Source organism: Euprymna scolopes, chromosome 9 (assembly GCF_053919585.1).
Source record: "Euprymna scolopes isolate OS-2025 chromosome 9, ASM5391958v1, whole genome shotgun sequence".
Taxonomy (NCBI): domain Eukaryota; kingdom Metazoa; phylum Mollusca; class Cephalopoda; order Sepiida; family Sepiolidae; genus Euprymna; species Euprymna scolopes.
This window is the reverse complement of record NC_136490.1, coordinates 82,588,209-82,607,069: the sequence shown is the minus strand read 5'-3', so window position 1 is coordinate 82,607,069 and position 18,861 is coordinate 82,588,209. Positions and strand designations below refer to the sequence as shown.

At 34.7% G+C, this 18,861-nt stretch overlaps 1 protein-coding gene across 11 annotated transcripts in view; it reads right to left on the bottom strand.

The window, feature by feature from the left end:
• Window positions 1–18,861, bottom strand: part of LOC145284732 (putative sodium/potassium/calcium exchanger CG1090) — a 554,458-nt gene that overhangs the window by 91,819 nt on the left and 443,778 nt on the right. The window lies entirely within an intron of this gene.

Below are 18,861 nucleotides of genomic sequence, written 5' to 3'. Positions count from 1 at the left end.
TCTCTATTTTTTCTTTTCAATTATACAACAAAAATGTAATAAAAAACAAGCGCTTTTATACATGTATTTCCACATCACAAAACAACAATGAACAATTAATTGTCTTACACGCAAGAAAAGGAAAAAAAGGAGGAGAAAAAATATAAAATATTCCTCTCTTTCTTTTTTTTTCACCTAATTTTTTTTTTTTTTAGATTCTGCACTCCGCAGCCGCGTACAAAATAGTCATATATACAATTATGCTTGTTACCGTTTTATCATCAGATCCTTCTAATTTTTCTTTGTTCTTTTTTTCTGTCCGTTATCATTATATTGTCCTAACCCGAAAACATCCGATGCATGGTGAAGAAGACCATTCGACGTTAATCGCATTGTAATTAAAAAAAAAAACAACATCAGCTGGTGACATTCTATGAGCCCGTGCGTGCTCTGCTCGAACTAACAATGATAAAAAAAGGGGGGAAAATATGCATATCCTTACATTTATATTTTTATTTTTAATTTATTTTTATTTCAATTTAATATTTTTTTTTATCGTATGTAACTCAATCTTAACGTCTCGCATACTCTGTCGAAACGATAGCCACAGTCATCTTTCCAAGCGACATCCATGAAACGAACCCCAAGAGGAATATCATCCAGATACGGTAATGCATAGTCTTCCTGTCCCTGTAGAACTATGGACATCAATTCTTGGAAAACCTCAAGGGCGTTCGCAAGTCTGAACGGTATCACGTTAAAGTGAAATAAACCCTGGTGGCAGGCGAACGAAGTTTTCTCTCTATCGCTCCTATTCAGTCTAACCTGCCAGTAGCCTGACTTTAGATCCAATTTTGACAAGTATTTCGCTGATCCGAGCAAGGCTAATATATCGTCGATAACTGGTAACGCTCTGGCATACTTCTTCGTGACTTTATCCTAAAATCTACGCAAAATCTTTTGGTACCATCTTTCTTTTCGACTAACACTATCAGAACGCTCAACGGGCTATTCGACCTTTCAATTACTCCAGCCCGCATCGGCGCATCATCTCGTCTAATGCCGAATCTGCTACTTTCCTTTGCTTTAGCGGTGTTTGGTACGGACATTTACGTATGGGCTCCTGTGTACACTGTACCGGTCTCAATACGCATCTCCACGGTATCGGTTCTGCCCAAGTCTTTATCGTCCGTAACAAATATATCTTTATTCCGCTTCAGCACCCTACCAACTTCCAACTTAAACTCTTCAGGTACTTTTATTTCCTTCACATTATTTTCCGAAGCTCTGCTTCCATTTTCCTTCAGCATGGTAATTTCTGTAATGCTACCAGCACACTACACGTAACTATTTTGCAGCCTCTTTGTAGGGTGACAGTCTGGGTCATGTTGTTCATTATCAATAACGGAAACCTACCAGACCTTTGCACTTTCACTACCGCATTAGCTACTGATATACCACTAAGGTTGCTAACAAAACCACTACTTATTTGTTCTACCTCATATTCCGAACCTTTCCCATGTTTAAAACCTGCATGAGCCATGCACGTATGCAGATGCTAAGGTTTTAATGTAACCTTACGTGTTAACCTATCAATGAAATATGGGCATCATCCTTCAGAGCTATATACTCGTCACCTATTCTTATCACTCCCAAATCAAAGTACATTCTAACCCTATTTTTCTGAAGCCAATCGCGTCCTAGTATTACACTTCTGTTCAGATTTTCTGCAACAAAGAATTCCTGGTGATTAGACTGACTCTCTATCCCTACTCTTAATTGAACGATTCCTTCTACAATTAATGGGGACCCATTTGCTGTTCTAAGACTAACCCTTTTATCGCGTAGTTTGGGACCCTGCCTAAGTGCCTTAAAAATACTGCTGTGTATAACTGACACTTCTGCTCCCGTATCTACTAGGGACCTATAATTTTTCCCTTCTATTCTAATTAAAACGGAATTTGATGCGCCCATATTACGGACTATGTGCGTCGGTATGTTCTTGTTCCACTTGTTGGGCATTGCACGAAAAGAGCGCCTCTGTTTCCCTGAATGGGCCTGTTGCAAAATCTTGCTATGTGACCAACTTCGCAACAGCAGTAGCACCTAATGCTCTGCCTGCCTTCCTCTTTCTACCTAGTTTTATATATCGGACCCCTACTCTTTACTTGACCCCCCTCTGTTACGTTGGTCTCCATATCTTAGGGAATTGGCTGGACCCATAGTGACAAACCTTCATGGGCTCATCCTCATACTCCTGGCTTGCGTTGAGCAGGATCTTCCATTTTACTTCAGCTAAGGCTTTTTTTCTTTTTTCCCCGTTCGTCCAGTTCTGAGTACTCTTGTTCTGTTGTTTTTTAGTTTTTTCTTATTAGGACCCCTCCTTCAATTGTGATCACGTTCACACGTTCACCCACATTCTCTTATTCTTTGCTAGAATAGCTGGTCATAAACGGAACCAATGATGTGTTCCACAGTGCTCTCCAGCCAAAATGACGTGAAAAAACTTGTAGAAAAAAGAAATGTCTTTATTCCTTTTTTCAGAAAATGCTGCAACTCCTAAAATCACTGTTCGCGTATAGCACGAGAAAATTTAGTGACGACGTGGAACGGGGGGGGGGGTTGACGGTGGTCGAAACAATCGAGCGGCGTTTCAACAGCCGGGCACGTGTCTGGTTTTGCCTCCTTTTGCCTGACAAGCTACCCGCTTTTTTTTTTTTTATATCAGTCTCGAGTTTTGCTGATGGACCTGCGATGTAAACAACTTTAACCTGTGACCCCATCAATGAGTACATCCGGCCTCCGCTAATATTGACAATTGCACGCCTGCAAGTGTTTCCGCACAATGCACTGTGCGACATTATGACAAAAATCCTCAATTTACTGAAGATAAAATTAAATTTAATAAAATTGATATTTAATGAGTAGATATTCTTAATGACCAAGTTTAAAAGACATTAAAGCAACTCTTAGAATGTAGGTTAATATTTTGAAGTTTTATTACTTATTGTTCATTTTGCTTAATATCTATCCTATGTCGATAAGCTACTCCAAATACAAAACTGTGTAAAATGTTGAATATTTGTGAGAAATTTTTTGCTGAAATATTTCTTGTAAATTTATCGACATTTTGATCTCAGCACTGAGTGCAAAATGAAAATATATTACAAATTACTTGAGTATTATATCTCTCTCTCTCTCTCAAAAGTCGGTCAATTTAGCTCTTATACGTAGATCATCGTATAACGATTTGATCACTGTCTGTCTGACGTAATGAACATTTAAATTAAAATGTTTAAAATTCAACGCTATTTCACACGGTTAATGGTAGCCGAATGGATACGGCCCCCGCTAATCGAGCCAGAGATGTCTCGTGTCGCGGGGTTCGAATCGTTCGACTGGTAGTAATCGTGACACCCTGCACTGAAGAATTCCGAAAGGTTGAAACACTAGTGTCTGTAGGTATTTGATTATTATAGTAAAAAAATAATTATGACAGCCCCTTTAAGAAATTCGTTTCTTATCGTTGAGCACTTTCAGTTGAATTAAAAGTTGGTCAATTTAGCTCTTATGCGTAGATCATCGTATAACGATTTGATCACTGTCTGTCTGACGTAATGAACATTTAAATTAAAATGTTTAAAATTCAACGCTATTTCACACGGTTAATGGTAGCCGAATGGATACGGCCCCCGCTAATCGAGCCAGAGATGTCGTGGGGTTCGAATCGTTCGACTGGTAGTAATCGTGACACCCTGCACTGAAGAATCCCGAAAGGATGAAACACTAGTGTCTGTAGGTATTTAATTATTATAGTAAAAAAATAATTATAAATATATATATATATATATATATATATACATATTCTTTATGTAAATACAGTCATATCTTGCTATGATGTGCAGACCGTTTCAATCATATTTGATATCATTAGGCAGGAAAAATACAAAAATTAAATAAAATACTAAAATTAAAAAGATCCAAAACCATTTTCAAATTTTGAGGAGAGGAAATATGCCATGACTGACGTGAAGCAAATATATATATATATATATATATATATATATATATATATATATATATATATAGGTTTATATAAATATATATGTATATATATATAAATATATATATAAATATTTTTTCAGATTAAATATGTTTTTAACTCATTTCAAAGTGTTTTAAACATATTTCATTAACTGTTTGCTCATATATATAAATATATATATATATATATATATATATATATATATATATATATATAAATATATATATATATATAAAATATAAATATATATATATATATATATATATATATATATATATATATATATATAAATAATAAAAACAAACAACAATATAAAAATATAAACTAATGCATATAGATTGGCCGTGTTCACAAGAGATGTCTTAGAGAGATTCACAAAATTGACTTTCGTCACTGGGTTCCCTGAAGGACTTTCGAAAACGTGGAAGACGGTGTTACCGGTGCAGTGAGAGTGGACACTGGGCTCGGAACTGCTCGGGAAACGAGCAAGGGAAGGACGCATAAGTGCCAGTCTCCTTCCCCACCAAGATGCGAACATGATGCTCCCGGTGACAGGCATTCATGTTGACAAGACGCAATGTTTGGTGCTTATTGATACAGGATGCTCTAGGATGATTTTACATGCAGACCGGTGCCGGTCTTGGAGAAAAACGAATGTGAATGTCGAAACGATTGGTGGAATATCCCATGTGTGCTGCGGTGTTGGAGCAGTCTCTGTTTCCACTGATGAAGGGGTGTCTGCCAGAATATGTTGGTGGTGCGTGGCAAACCGCTGGGGTTTGACTTACTTCTAGGGATTGATGCCATAAAAGCTCTGGGAGGTTTTATTGTCTACAGGATCAGTGCGGCTGGGCAGCAGGAAACATATTAAATGCGCAGCCATTTCTATTAATGAATCAGATTTCACCGCCACCTTTGATCATCAAAACCGAACGTGGACCGCATCATGGAAGTGGTCTGAGGACCACCTCCCTGAAAGTCTATATAATTGAGTGTCAGAATACCCAGTGCCGGCAGAAATCCGTGAAGAATACACGCAGGAGCTTCGCACCTGGATAGATAATGGTTGGCTCGTGCCATACCCAGAGGATTAATTGGGACCCCCCCCCAGGCCTAATTCCCCTGATGGATGTGATACAGCAGAACAAAGCCAAAGTGCGCCCGTGATGGATTACCGGGAGCTAAATCATTACGTAGATGCGTTTATAGCCAACGCAGATGTTTGTGCGACTAAGCTGCGCGAATGGAGACAAAAAGGTGCTAACGTGTCTCTACTGGACCTCAGGAGAGCATACCTACAACTCCAGGTCCATGAGACACTGTGGCCATACTAGATTGTGGAAATCGACGAGAAAAAATACTGTTGGACCCGTCTGGGGTTCTGTTTGAATGTGGCTCCCTGATAATGAGAGCAATTGTCAGCATAGTATTATCTCAGGAAGAAGTTCTAAGTTGCACAGCATCTGCTTACATTGATGACATTTTTGTCAATGAAGACGTGGTGTCCGCGACTCGTGTAAGAGAACTCCTACTGCAGTTCGGGTTGGAGTGCAAGAACCCAGAGCGGTTGAAGGATGGTGCATGGGTGCTGGGATTGGCGGTCAGGATGGAACACAGTAAACTGCGATGGAAGCAAGGAAATGCAATTCCAGAGGCTCCCGCATTGTTACGCGATGAACACTGTTCTCCCTGAGTGGTCGACTTGTCGGCCACTTTCCGTTGTGCGGTTGGCTTTTTGTGGCTTGTGGAATACTCAGAAGGAGAGTAAGTTCAGTAAAGAAGGGCTGGGATGATAAGCAAGGGACGTCGTACTGCATTGTATGATGTTTGAAACCTTAGAATCTGTGCAGCAGAACGATCCGGCCAGATTCTGTCTGCGTATATCATTGGGTCTCAGACACGCTAACTAGAAAGGTGTGAGTACACACCAAAGCAGCAAGCAAGATGCTTATTAGGAGGCAACTAAGCATTCTCAAAGAGCTTGTGAAAGAGTATGGGCTGACAGTGGACGTGACGCTGGTTCCATCAACACGAAACATTGCTGACTGATTGACACGAGTACCACAGCGGTGGTTTGAGGCAATAGAAAAGAAAAACAAGCTTGACCCGGTGATAGGCACGGTTCACACAGACGAGCTGAAGGAGAGTCAAATCATGGCTATTCACAAAGGTAGTGGACATCTGGAGGTGCGACGCACTACCTACTTTGTCAGGAGAAGTTGCCCAACCACGACAAAAGCAACCACTAAAATGGTCATACGGAAATGTGAGGAATGTTGCCATTGACCCAGCACCGGTAAAGTGGGAGAAGGGAAAGCTGGAAGTGAACGAGAATTGGCATGGATATTACGCATTATGGCACCTTCCATTTTTTAACTCTAACAGACTGTGGTCCATCGCATTTCTCCATTTGGAGGAAATTGGCGAGGCAGGACTCGGCAAGCGTGATTCATCAGTTGGAGGCAGTGTTCCTCGAGCGTGAAATCCTTTTTAACAATGGCACGGCTTTCTGCAGCAACATGTTTCAAGCATTTGCACATAAATGGGGAGTTCACTTGCGATTCCGTTGTGCATACGGGAATGGCATAGTGGAGCGTTGTCACCGTACAGTGAAACAAATAGTGGCTAGAATGCACTGTCCCATACAGGAGGCTGTCTACTGGTATAACATCACACCAAGAGACGACACATCTCCCTTCACTGCGCCTGCCAACAGGATTTATCGATACAAAGTTTGAGTAAAGGAGATCAATCTTGCAACTGCGTCCACAGGTCCCAACAACAGCTCTTACCAGGTTGGAGATCGCGTGTGGGTCAAAAGACCGCAAAATCAATGTACACAAGGTTCGGCAAGGATGAGGTGACCAAGGTAATTAGCCTTCAATCGATTTTGGTGGACGGTGTGCTTCGCGATCTGAAGGATCTGCACCCTCACCATTATGTTGTTACATCGGAAGAAGAGGAAGACTCAGATAGTACAATGTCTTCTGAAAGGACAGAGAGTATGATGCAGGACGACGGAGAGGATTTTGAGCCATATAATGCACATACTGAAGAAGCGGAAGAAAGACCACCCATCTTGCCTTTATGAAGAAGTACCCGACAAAGATGGATACTGCTCCCCTGCCCTGATTGTGAAACACCGCCTATGGAACAGACTGGTGGCAATAATGGTGGTAATGAGGAAGATGGCAAGGAGGAAGTGCTGCCTCTGTTTCTTTGAAGAAGTACCCGACAAAGACGACTGCCCCCTGCCCTGTTTGTGATCATGAGATCAGGAGGGAGTGTAGCAGAATTAGCAATAACCGGAATGAGGGGAAATAATGAGCTTACCTTGGATATGTCTGTATTGTGGGCTGAGCGGAAGAAAGTTCCAAGATGGCGTCCATGGGTTTTTATTGGCGTTGACCCCATGCAATTCTCACAGAATCGCATCTGCTCTCGCACGATTATGCAAATATATAATTCCCAGCTGCTAAAAAGGCAGGATGCTGGAAAGCAGTCAGTCAGTATCCTGCAGATTGTGTGTAGGTGGTTCTGGCGGTTGGATTGTTCTTTGTAACGAACCACGTATCTGTGAGAAGCGAGTTTTCTTCTGCCTTTTTTTGTTGTTTTTGTCTCCTTCTTCTTTATCTACGGTCATTACAGCCAAGAAATCCCTCTCTTCTAGAGGTGGGCGATCCAGGGCGAAACTGACTATTTCCTATCTTTGTTCCTGACTTTTGCCTACTACATTTTGCTACATTTATCTTTGTCAGAGTACTATCAGTGTGCAAAACTTCAATTTTTATCATTAATATTATTGAAGTTATTAACAAAATTATGATCTGCAATAAAGCAAGAAACAGTTCATATATATATATATATATATATATATATATATATATATATTATAAATGTTTATTTTTGAAATATTTGTTCATTTCAATGTATACCGTTTTCATTTAATGGTTTGAGACTGTTATGATATAAACTGAATCACTGTTAATTTCGAGTCAAGCTCAATGTATCTATTTTACAGGTGCAGAGCATATATAGTACAAAACTTTGTTGAAATTCAAACAAAGAAAAAAGTTAAACAATTCTTCTGAACCTAGATATAATAATAGACCCAAACCATAAATGGGTAAACTTCTTAGACATGACCTTGAATCTAGACAACAACACTTATGAACCCTACCATAAACCTAACCAAATGTTATTCTACATAGATCACATGTCCAACCATCTGAATAGTATGAAAAAAGCAATTATACCTAACACCTCAAAAAGAATATCTAAAATATCACAAAATGAAGAATTATTTAATAAAAATAAAGAATATTATTACAAAGCCCGGTATACAGATCAGGATATAAAGAACAAATCCATTTTGTTAAGGGAACTCAAAATAATAATACAAGTATAGAAAGAACAACAAACAACGCAAATGTAATATCTTACAACATGTCTATGAAGAAATATAAAAAAGTAAAAAAAGAGCAAAAACCAACGAACAAATAGAAAATACAATAAACACTAAAAAGAAAAATGAAAAGCTAGACCCTAATAACGAAAGAGATGTAAAAAAAAAAAAGAAAAATAGAAGGAAGAGCTAAACATGGTTTAATCCATCGTTCAGCCACCACATAAAAAATAACATCCCAAGGGAATTTTACCAAATTATAGAAAAAATTTCCCGTAAGGTAATAAACTAAGTAAAATAATTAATGAAAACACTGTTAAAGCATCCTTATCAACATCTGCTAACTTAACAAATACCATAATTGACCCCAACAACACAAAATTAAACAAATGTTTGAAAAATAGAGATAAGACCGAAAATGAATCTAATGACGGAAAAGAATGTAACTGCCGGAACCCTACTGAATGTTCACTGGGGGAAGGGGGAGAACTGTTTAACCTCAAACGTAGTATACAAATGTGAAATTATATCTTGGGAACACTGGAACTTGCTTTAAGGACAGATATCATAATCACCTAACATCGTTTAAACAAGACACTGAGAAAGAAAATAACACTACAAATAACAAAAACAACAACAACAACAACAACAACAACGCAGATACAAATGAAAACAACAGAGACAATCACAATAATGAAGATAGCAACAGAACCAATAGTAATAACGAAAATAACAAGAAAAAACTAAGAAAAACTCAATCACATTAGTAGTATGGGTTAAGGAATTAAAGAAAAATAAAATTGAATATAAATTAAGATGATCCATAGTAGATAGAGCGAAAAAATATAAACCAAGCAAATCAAAAAGATGCAACTTTTGTATACTAGAAGCATACCATATACTAATATCAGAAGAAAATTATTAAACAGACGACAAGATGTAATTCACGGATGTCTGCATAGAAATCGATAATTTCACGCATTAAACCAGATTAAAAAACAACAACATAAAGAGAAATGTAGAGCGAGTAACATAAAAAAGCATAGGTCAATCGACCATGTAAAAATAATGTTAACATAAATAAAACAACAAATGGAACGTAAGAGTATAATTTAAAAAACTGGATAAATATCATTAAGAATAAATAAAATGAAAAAGAAAGAAACAATTAAATAAAGAAAAGAAAAAGACAAAACATATAATATAGGTAAAGAAAAAGGATGTAAGGGAAGTAACTGTAGTAATAAAAATATATTGCATGAGAGTTACATCCCCTTGAAACAAAGACATTAACTAATAAATAAGAATTCAAAACAAAACAAAATGATTAGAACACATATGCATAAATGTAGAAATAAAATTATAAAAAAATAGGAAAGAATGAATAATATGAAAAAAATTGGAAATTAAAACAAAAAATAAAAAACAAAATTAAGGTTTAAAACAGAAATTTTGGTTAGCATGACGCCCTAGATAGCCGAGTTGTAACAACGTGGGGATGGAATTTCTTTTCCTCAAACACCAGATTCCTCATATACAAAATCAACTTTTTGTTGTTCAACTGAATACTCCAAAAAACAATTTACAAAGTCCTTATTCTGCGGAGTTTCCCTATTAGTAACATACTACATAAAATTTTTAATAAAAATACAATAAAACTTAGTTATAGCTGTAATGAAAACCTTGAAAAAATAATTAAAAAGCATAATAACAAAATATTAAACAAAAATAGCAACCCATTGCTACCGAAGGGTGTAACTGTAGAATTAAATCTAAATGCCCTCTTAAAGAAAATTGTCAAATTAATTCTGTAGTGTACCAAGCAACTATTTCTACTAAGGAAAATCCTAACGAAAAAAAATATTACATAGGAATGACAAATAACAAATTTAAAGAAAGATTTACCGGTCACAAGTGCTCTTTTGAAAATAATAAGTACAAAAATAGAACTTCCCTGTCTAAATATTACAATGAACTAGTAGAGCAAGGTTACTCCCCAATAGTAAATTGGAAAATTTTAAAGAAAGCTAAAACCTGTTCATCTTTAAACTCACCTTGTTACCTATGTCTTTATGAGAAATTGTTTATACTTACGTTTAGAGAAAGAGATAAATTATTAAATAAGAAGCACGAAAATTCAATTAATTGCAAACATTATAAAAGCCATCTTTTAAGTAATTTAGTTTAGATATAAAATTTAAATAAATTTAAAATTGTCACTGATTTCTATAATTTACTAAAATACTATTAATATACTTTCTCCTCGCCTGATTTCATTCTTAACTTCCCCTATCTTATATACCTGTGTGTCTATGTGAATATGTAAGTGTCTATGTGTTTATTTTATGACCGTGTGTACTTATGTTTATATATTTCTATGTTATTTTGTATACCCTCCTTTGTTGTGTACTCCCATAATAATGTTTATTCAATCCATTTGTTTGCTTTTATGTGTGTATGCATCTATCTGTACTCTTGTCAAATAATTCTTATTCGTATGTATTTATATATATATGGTTTATGTGAATTATACATATTTATGTGTGCGTATATATATGTGTGTGTGCGTTGTTGTATATTAGTATATGACTGTGTGCATATATTTGTGTACTTTTTTGTATGCATGTGTATACATAAAATTATATATATATATATATATATATGTATATATGTGTGTCTGTTGGTTCTCTGTGGGTATATACATATGTATTTTACTATTTTTAATTTTGTTACTATCTACCTGTGTGATGTTACTTTTGAGTATTTTGTTGATTTAATTACTTCTTTTGCCTGAATATATATATTTATATGTAAGTGTACTTGTATCTATGTTTTTAATAATACTGTCTTGAATGTGTTAATATGTGATTTAATATGACTTTATATTTATACTTAACGAGCTTAAACTTTCAACTTAATAGTATAGAGTTACACTTTTACTTATATGCATGTGTATATATATATATATATGTATATATATATGTATATATATGTGTATATATATATGTATGGTATTCTTTTTATATGCATATATATTAGTAGATTATTCTTTATAATTTATTAGTCCTATTTAATTTCTTTAATCCCCTCTTATGGCTAAATAGGTTATATTAAAAAGATAATAAATATTTATTTTTATTCCATTTTTTTTTCTGTTTTTTATTATTATTATTATTATTATTATTATTATTATTATTATTATTATTATTATTGTCATTATTATTATTATTAATATTACTTTTATTTTTATTACTACTATTATTATTAATATTACTTTTATTTTTTTTATTATTATTATTATTATTATTATTATTAATAATTTTAATATTGTTTTATCATTATTTTTTATATATTTATTTAATAAAAACGCGAAAAGTTTGAACTTATATCATTTAGTATAAAGGGCTTAATTAATTGTAGACGTATGTTTGAACTGCATTGATATTACTCGTGGACGTATGTGAGATGATAAATATGTTGGTTGGTTACATTCGATGTCATTTTTGGCATGTACACTTATAGCGCTTAGATTGTATGTTCTGTTTGTTTTTGTAATAACGTGTCTCGTTACTGAAATGTATAATTGTTCATAAATTGGTTGACACGCAGATCTTTTTCTTTTTCTCAATCCTCTCTACATTAATTCTTACTTTCTCTCTTTCTCTCTTTAACTATATTTCATCATTCTTTCTTTTCTCTTCTAGCCCTTGTCTTCTTTATAATAACCCTTTATATCTTTTTTTTTCTCCTCCATATTATATTTTTTCTCTATTTTCCTTCTCTATTTATTTTCTTTCTCTATTTCTTTTTTTCTCCTCTTAATCATTCTCTCTCCATTATTATTGTTTAACTTTATTTAGATTGCCCCTCCCTCTTTGCATCTTATAATTAAAGTTCTGTGTTTTAAGGTTTTTTAACTCCAACTTTTAAAGAGTTCCTACCTAAAATAAAAAAATAAAAATCCATTATTCAATGAACATTTGAATAGTCAAGTCGCTGCCTGATGATATCTGTTGTTTGATTGAAACAAGTGGCTGTTTGTAGCAGCGGGATGTGAGCATGTTTATATAACAATAAACAAGTATATATATATATATATATATATATATATATATATATATATATATATATAAACAAACTGCTCATAATATTTCAGCTTGCATTAAAATCCTCTCAAGTTGATCTGAAATGCAAAATAGTTCTTTGGAGAGAATGGATTCCAAAATAAGTCCAGTATAATGATGCATATAATCCGATTGGAAAGTCTTCAAAACAGCTGAAATAATGAAAATTGTTTCTTTTTTTTCGAGCCAAAAGAGAAGTCTGTCCTCAATCAAATGGGACCTAATAGTAAAAAGAGAGAAAACCAGTATGAGATCCTTCATCATCGGCTTAATTAGAAAAAGTGATTTCAAATTAAATTTTAAAGTAATTAAGTGCAGGCTAAGCGGCGGGGGGTGGGATCAGTCCATGAAAGCTTGTATTACTTCTCTTTCGGCTATTGCACTGCCCGAAAAAGAAACAATTTTCATTATTTCAATTGTTCTGAAGACTTTGCAATCGGATTATATGCATCGCCATGCTGGACTTATTTTGGAATTAATTCTCTCTAAAGAACTATTTTGCATTTCGGATCAACTGGAGAGGATTTTGAAGCAAGCTGAAATATTATGCGCAGTTTGTTTATATATATATATATATATATATATATATATATATATAATATATATATATATATATATATATATATATATTATTATATTTACATATCTATGCCATTATTTCACTTAATGCCTTAACTAGCAAATTCTAGCATTGCTACAAATATAATTTGCTGATTTCTTTATACCTCTGATGAGAAGAATAACAAGAATAGCATTCTTTGAAACTCTGCGAAATAAGGACTTTGTACATTATTTTTTGGAGTATTCAGTTGTAATTTTCTTTCTCTTTATATACACAGTAGCATCCAAAACTAAGGTTGGTTGGTTGCTTTTGTTTTATGGCATATCAATCCTTTCCAGGTTATTTAATGCCGAATCCGGTGATTTTGAAGACAATTTTTTTAATAGAATATATTTTTTTTTGCAAGTCGGTTTCTATTTAACCCATAGTTGGGACCCTAACAGGTACTACCACTCCGAGTCAGAATGGACCTGCGAGCAATGGCAATTAAAGGGTGGCTCCACACTCCCCAAAGCCCGCTAGCTGCGGCCTCACCATCGGATATAGTCCAAAACTAAGGGACAAAGTTTTAAAACCTAATATTTGTAAGAAATAACAACTGTGAAAAGCTGAAATTTTGACAACTGGTAGTCGTTATCATCCATAATATCATACTAAAATTTGAATCATTTGCAAAGGATAGAAAAAGAAATATAACAATTATTTATTTATTTTCAGAATAGGAACGTCTAAAAGTAAGGGACAAAATTGAGAAAAACAATGTAAACAGTATGCTATTTTCAAATTTTTGGATTTCTTCTCAGGAATAAGTCATACTTAGTCATTTGTAAACGTTACATCAGCCAGCACCATGTCGAAACGCCAAAAATTTTATTACTCTGTAAGACAAGCTATTGTGAAGCTACACAAGGAAAAGCACACCATTAGAGAGATTTCAGAGAAAGTGAAACATTCCAAGAGTGTTGTAGGCTGGGTTGTTAAATCCTACAATGATATTGGCAAAATAGTTAGTGTGTTTTAAAACCGGCAAACCCCGCAAAACTTTTGCAAGAAAAGATCAAATAATGCAGCGTATGTCATTAAAGAACTATTTTAAGTCTTGCACAGAAATTAAAAGGATTATTAATAGTACCTTATGTGTTAATGTGTGAAGACAGACTGTTTCTAGACGACTGCAAGAAATAGGGCTGTTTAATCAAACCCCAGGGAAGAAACCACTTGTTAGTTTGAAGAATAAGAAGATGAGATTAGAGTTTGCAAACAGATATGTAATTTGGACATATGAAAATTGGGCGAAAGTATTTTTCATTGATGAAAGCAAGTTTATTTGGAAATGATGGAAAAAAGCAATGTAAAGAGACGTATTGGTGAAAGATTAAGTGCAAAGTGTAGTAAGAAAACTGTCAAGTTTGGGGGTGGAAGCGTCATGATATTTGGAATATTATGTACACACATATATATATATATATATATATATATATATATATTATATATATATAGTGACACACAATATGGTTTCCGTTCTACTAGATCTACAGCAGATGTGCTTACAGTTATATCTCATGGGATTAGTGAATCTCTCGACAGAAGCAACCTTTCTAGGGCAAATTGCTCTTGACATATCAAAGGCCTTTGATAGGGTATGGCATAAAGGTTTACTTCACAAGATCTCCAGCTATGGTATAGCTGGAAATGTCTTCTCAATTATTAAATCATTTCTCTCTGATAGGTTCATAAGAGTAGTAGTTGAGGGGCAAAAATCAGAAGCTCAAAGTATAAATGCTGGAGTCCCTCAGGGGTCCATCCTGGGCCCAACTCTTTTCCTGATCTACATTAATGATCTTCCAAATCACATCCTTACATCATTTGTAGACATTTTTTCTGACGACACTACCATCTATGGTAGCACATCTAAGACAGTTAACGACCAAGTTCTCTCCAATTCTCTCTCCTCTGATCTTGATCACGTTGTACAATGGGGAAAGGAGTGGCTGCTTACTTTTAATGCATCTAAAACCAAGCTTCTATCTTTACATCATCAACGTTCTGATCCCCATCTGGCATGAATTAAAATGAATGGCTCTCGTCTTGGGGAGGCCTCAAGTTTTGACAGGCTTCTGGGCTTGACCTTTACTCCTGATCTTAAATGGAATACGTACATTAAATCTGTTGTCAAGGCCGCTGGAAAAATGGTCGGATCCTTCTATAGATCCAGTAGATATCTCACTGCTGATGCAATTCTCTATCTATATAAGAGCCAGATACGTCCAAGGATGGAATACTGTTGCCACATCTGGGCAGGAGCTGCTAGAAAAGACTTGTCCTGCCTTGATAGGGTTCAAAATAGACTTTGTGGCCTGGTGGGAAATGTCCTTTTCTCTTCGCTGCAACCTCTATCTCACAGAAGAGATGTTGCGAGTTTGTCTCTGATGTATCGTTATTTTCATGGAAAGTGTTCGACTGAGCTTCAATCTACTTCAATCTATGGTCTCCCCTCGCCAAACTTTCACAAGAAACACTAGACTAGCTGAAAACATTATCAATAATTTTCCCCACTCTTTATCTGTGCCTAAACCTAAACATAGATTCCATGATCAAAGCTTCTTTCTTAGAACTGCACGCCTGTGGAATTGTCTTCCTTTTTCCTGCTTTCCAGCTGTCTATAATATGGTTGTCTTCAAGTCCAACGTGAACAAGTTTCTGATGAGCCGTTCCACTTAAGTTAACAAATTTACCAAACTTCCATTACTATTGATTACTATATTGTCCTTTTGACTACTCTACACTCTTTAACCCTTATCCTTGAGTGGCCGATCGGCCTTGATAAGTGGTGACGCCTATGTAAAAAATATATATATATATATATATATTATATATACATATTGTATATTATATATATATTATGTATATTATATATATATATATATATATATATATTATATATATATATATATATTATATATACATATTGTATATTATATATACATATTGTATATTATATATATATATTATATATATATATATATTATATATATATATATATATATATATATATATATATATTATATATATATACCATATTTGTGATAATTGTGCCAAGTCCAGGGTAATTGCGCTAACTAGGCAACCATTCATATAAAGAGCACTTATTTTATTTGGTGCAATTACTCCAAAATGTTACTGGTATATATATATATATATATATATATATATATATATATATATATATATATATATATATATATATATATATATATATATATATTGTGCTTATTTAATGTTAATTTAAAATTTTTTTCTTTTTCAGATAATTTTTAGACAGCGTTTGTTTTGAATTAATTGAAATCAAAGAACTTTCGTTATGGTTAAGACTAAGAAACACAGCAAAGACTTCAGGAAGCGTGTGATAGCGTGTCATTTCAAAGAGGAGGGCTATGATAAGATTTCTAAGGAGCTAAACCTTCCCAAATCCACCATTTGGTCCATCGTAAAGAAGTTCAAATCACAAGGTCACATTATAAATTTGGAAGCTCGGGGGAGAAAAAGGCTACTGTTTGCGAGGGCAGAGTGAAAAATAGTTTGACGTGTCAACCAAAACCCAAGGATCACTGGGGAGATTGTAGAGGAACAGAAAAGGTCTGGAGTGAACGTGTCTTGACACACAGTTAGTAGAGTTTTGAAGAGAGCTGGTTTGAAAGCATATCACCCGAGAAAGTCTCCCTTATTGACACCTGTGCATCTGAAAGCAAGGCTAGAGTTCGCAAAGCGTCATATTGATAAAGATGCTGCCTTTTGGAAACATGTTATATGGACTAACAAAACGAAATTTGAGTTAATCGGTCATAATAGTGTTCTTCTGCTTACAGGAAATCTGGTAAAGCCTTCTTGACTAAGAACACCATGCCAACTGTGAAGTACGGTGGAGGCAGTTTGATGTTAAGGTCACAGGCATCATGAAAAATGAGGATTATGTTATCCTGAATGAAAACCTAAAGGACTCTGCTAGAGAGGTGTCACTTAGTCGACGTTGGTGCTTCATGCAAGATAATGATCCTGAAGCGAGCTGGTCGCCAGACAAAATGACGAATATTTTTTTTTTTTTTTAGAAAAAAAATTAATAAAATTAAATATTCAGACTTGGTACATTAAAGGAAGTGTAAATTTATTTAACATGTCTCGGCGTTCCGTTACACTCATATGTTTCTGTCCATTGAAAACAAAGAAATCCTTATGGACTGGGTAAATGTTCCTTTTGAGTGTAAAATAATTAGAACAGAAAAGAGAAATTAATGTTTTTCTTTGGGAATGCATTTCGTGTAAAAAGTAGAGCAAAGACATAAAGAAAATATTTTTTTCTTGTTTTGTTTAAAAGAAATTATAATAATGTCTTTGGTTCGGGCGCGTGCGAAAAAAAAAAAAAAAGGCCGCAGCCGGCGCAGCGGTGAAAAGCACGTCTTACCTCATGAAGTTCAGTGGGAAGAAAGAGAAAGAGAAACACCTCAAATTTCGCGCTACAGTTTTTTTTTGTTCTCTTTTTAGAGCTCTCCGGAAACGGTGACATATCAAAAAGTCCCTGACAAATTTTAGTTCCGGTGTAGGCGCTACAACCCAAAGCATTCGGCTAATCTAAGAAATGGCTTGAGGACAACAATATCAATGTTTTGGAGTGGCCATCCCAGAGCCCGAACCTCAATCCCATTGAAAATTTGTGGAGGATTTTAAAATTGAGGGTAATGGAAAGGAAGCCTAAAAATCTCACTCAGTTAGAGGATTATTGTCTGGAGGAATGGACTAAATTTACTGCTGAAGAATGCTACAAGTTAGTGGAAAACTATAATAAACGACTACAGCAAGTAATTAAGGCGAAAGGCCATACAATCGATCATTAGAATTACGGTGCCAATAAATTTGAACAAGGGAATTTTGAAATATCGTTTGTAATTCCTTTATTATTCATTTTTTTTTTTATTCGATTGTTGAGTTGAAAAGAGCAGTTCAAAATATAAATTATACTTTTTGAGTTCCTTTGATTTAACCCTTTTCTGGAGGATTTTAAAAACAAAATGAGTTTTTTATTGAACTGTGCCAATAAATATGATCATGACTGTATATATATATATATATATATATATATATATATATATATATATATATATATATATATATTTCTTCCCCACACTAGGAACCGATCCTGGGTCTGGCCATACCCACATAGGGAGACAAATAAATAGAAACATTAAAAATCCCCTATTTTAAATACACCCCTCTTTCTAAACCAACATAATATAAGACTAAAACGAAAAATCACAATACTAAAATCCAAGAATCCAAAAAATAAATATCAAAATAGAATGAAAGCACCCCTACCCTTACTTCAGAAGAGCCAGTCCCTCCTCCCCACACATACACATTAGTAACGACCTCGGACCACAGTCGCCTTCCTAAGGAAGCAAATAACCCCAAAATACTATAAAACAATATACACATTCCCAAACCAATAAAAGCAAACACACTCGCGCGCACACACACACACACACACACACACACACACACACACACACACACACACACACACACACACACACACACACACACACACCCACCCTACCCCACCCTAAAGGAAAAGAAAAACACATTAGCAGAAAGAGATAGCGACTGATTACAGAGAGGTCAAAATCTCCCTGGACAAACCAAATAAAAAAGCAATAAAAATTCAGCATACCAATGTATAATAAACACTTACAAG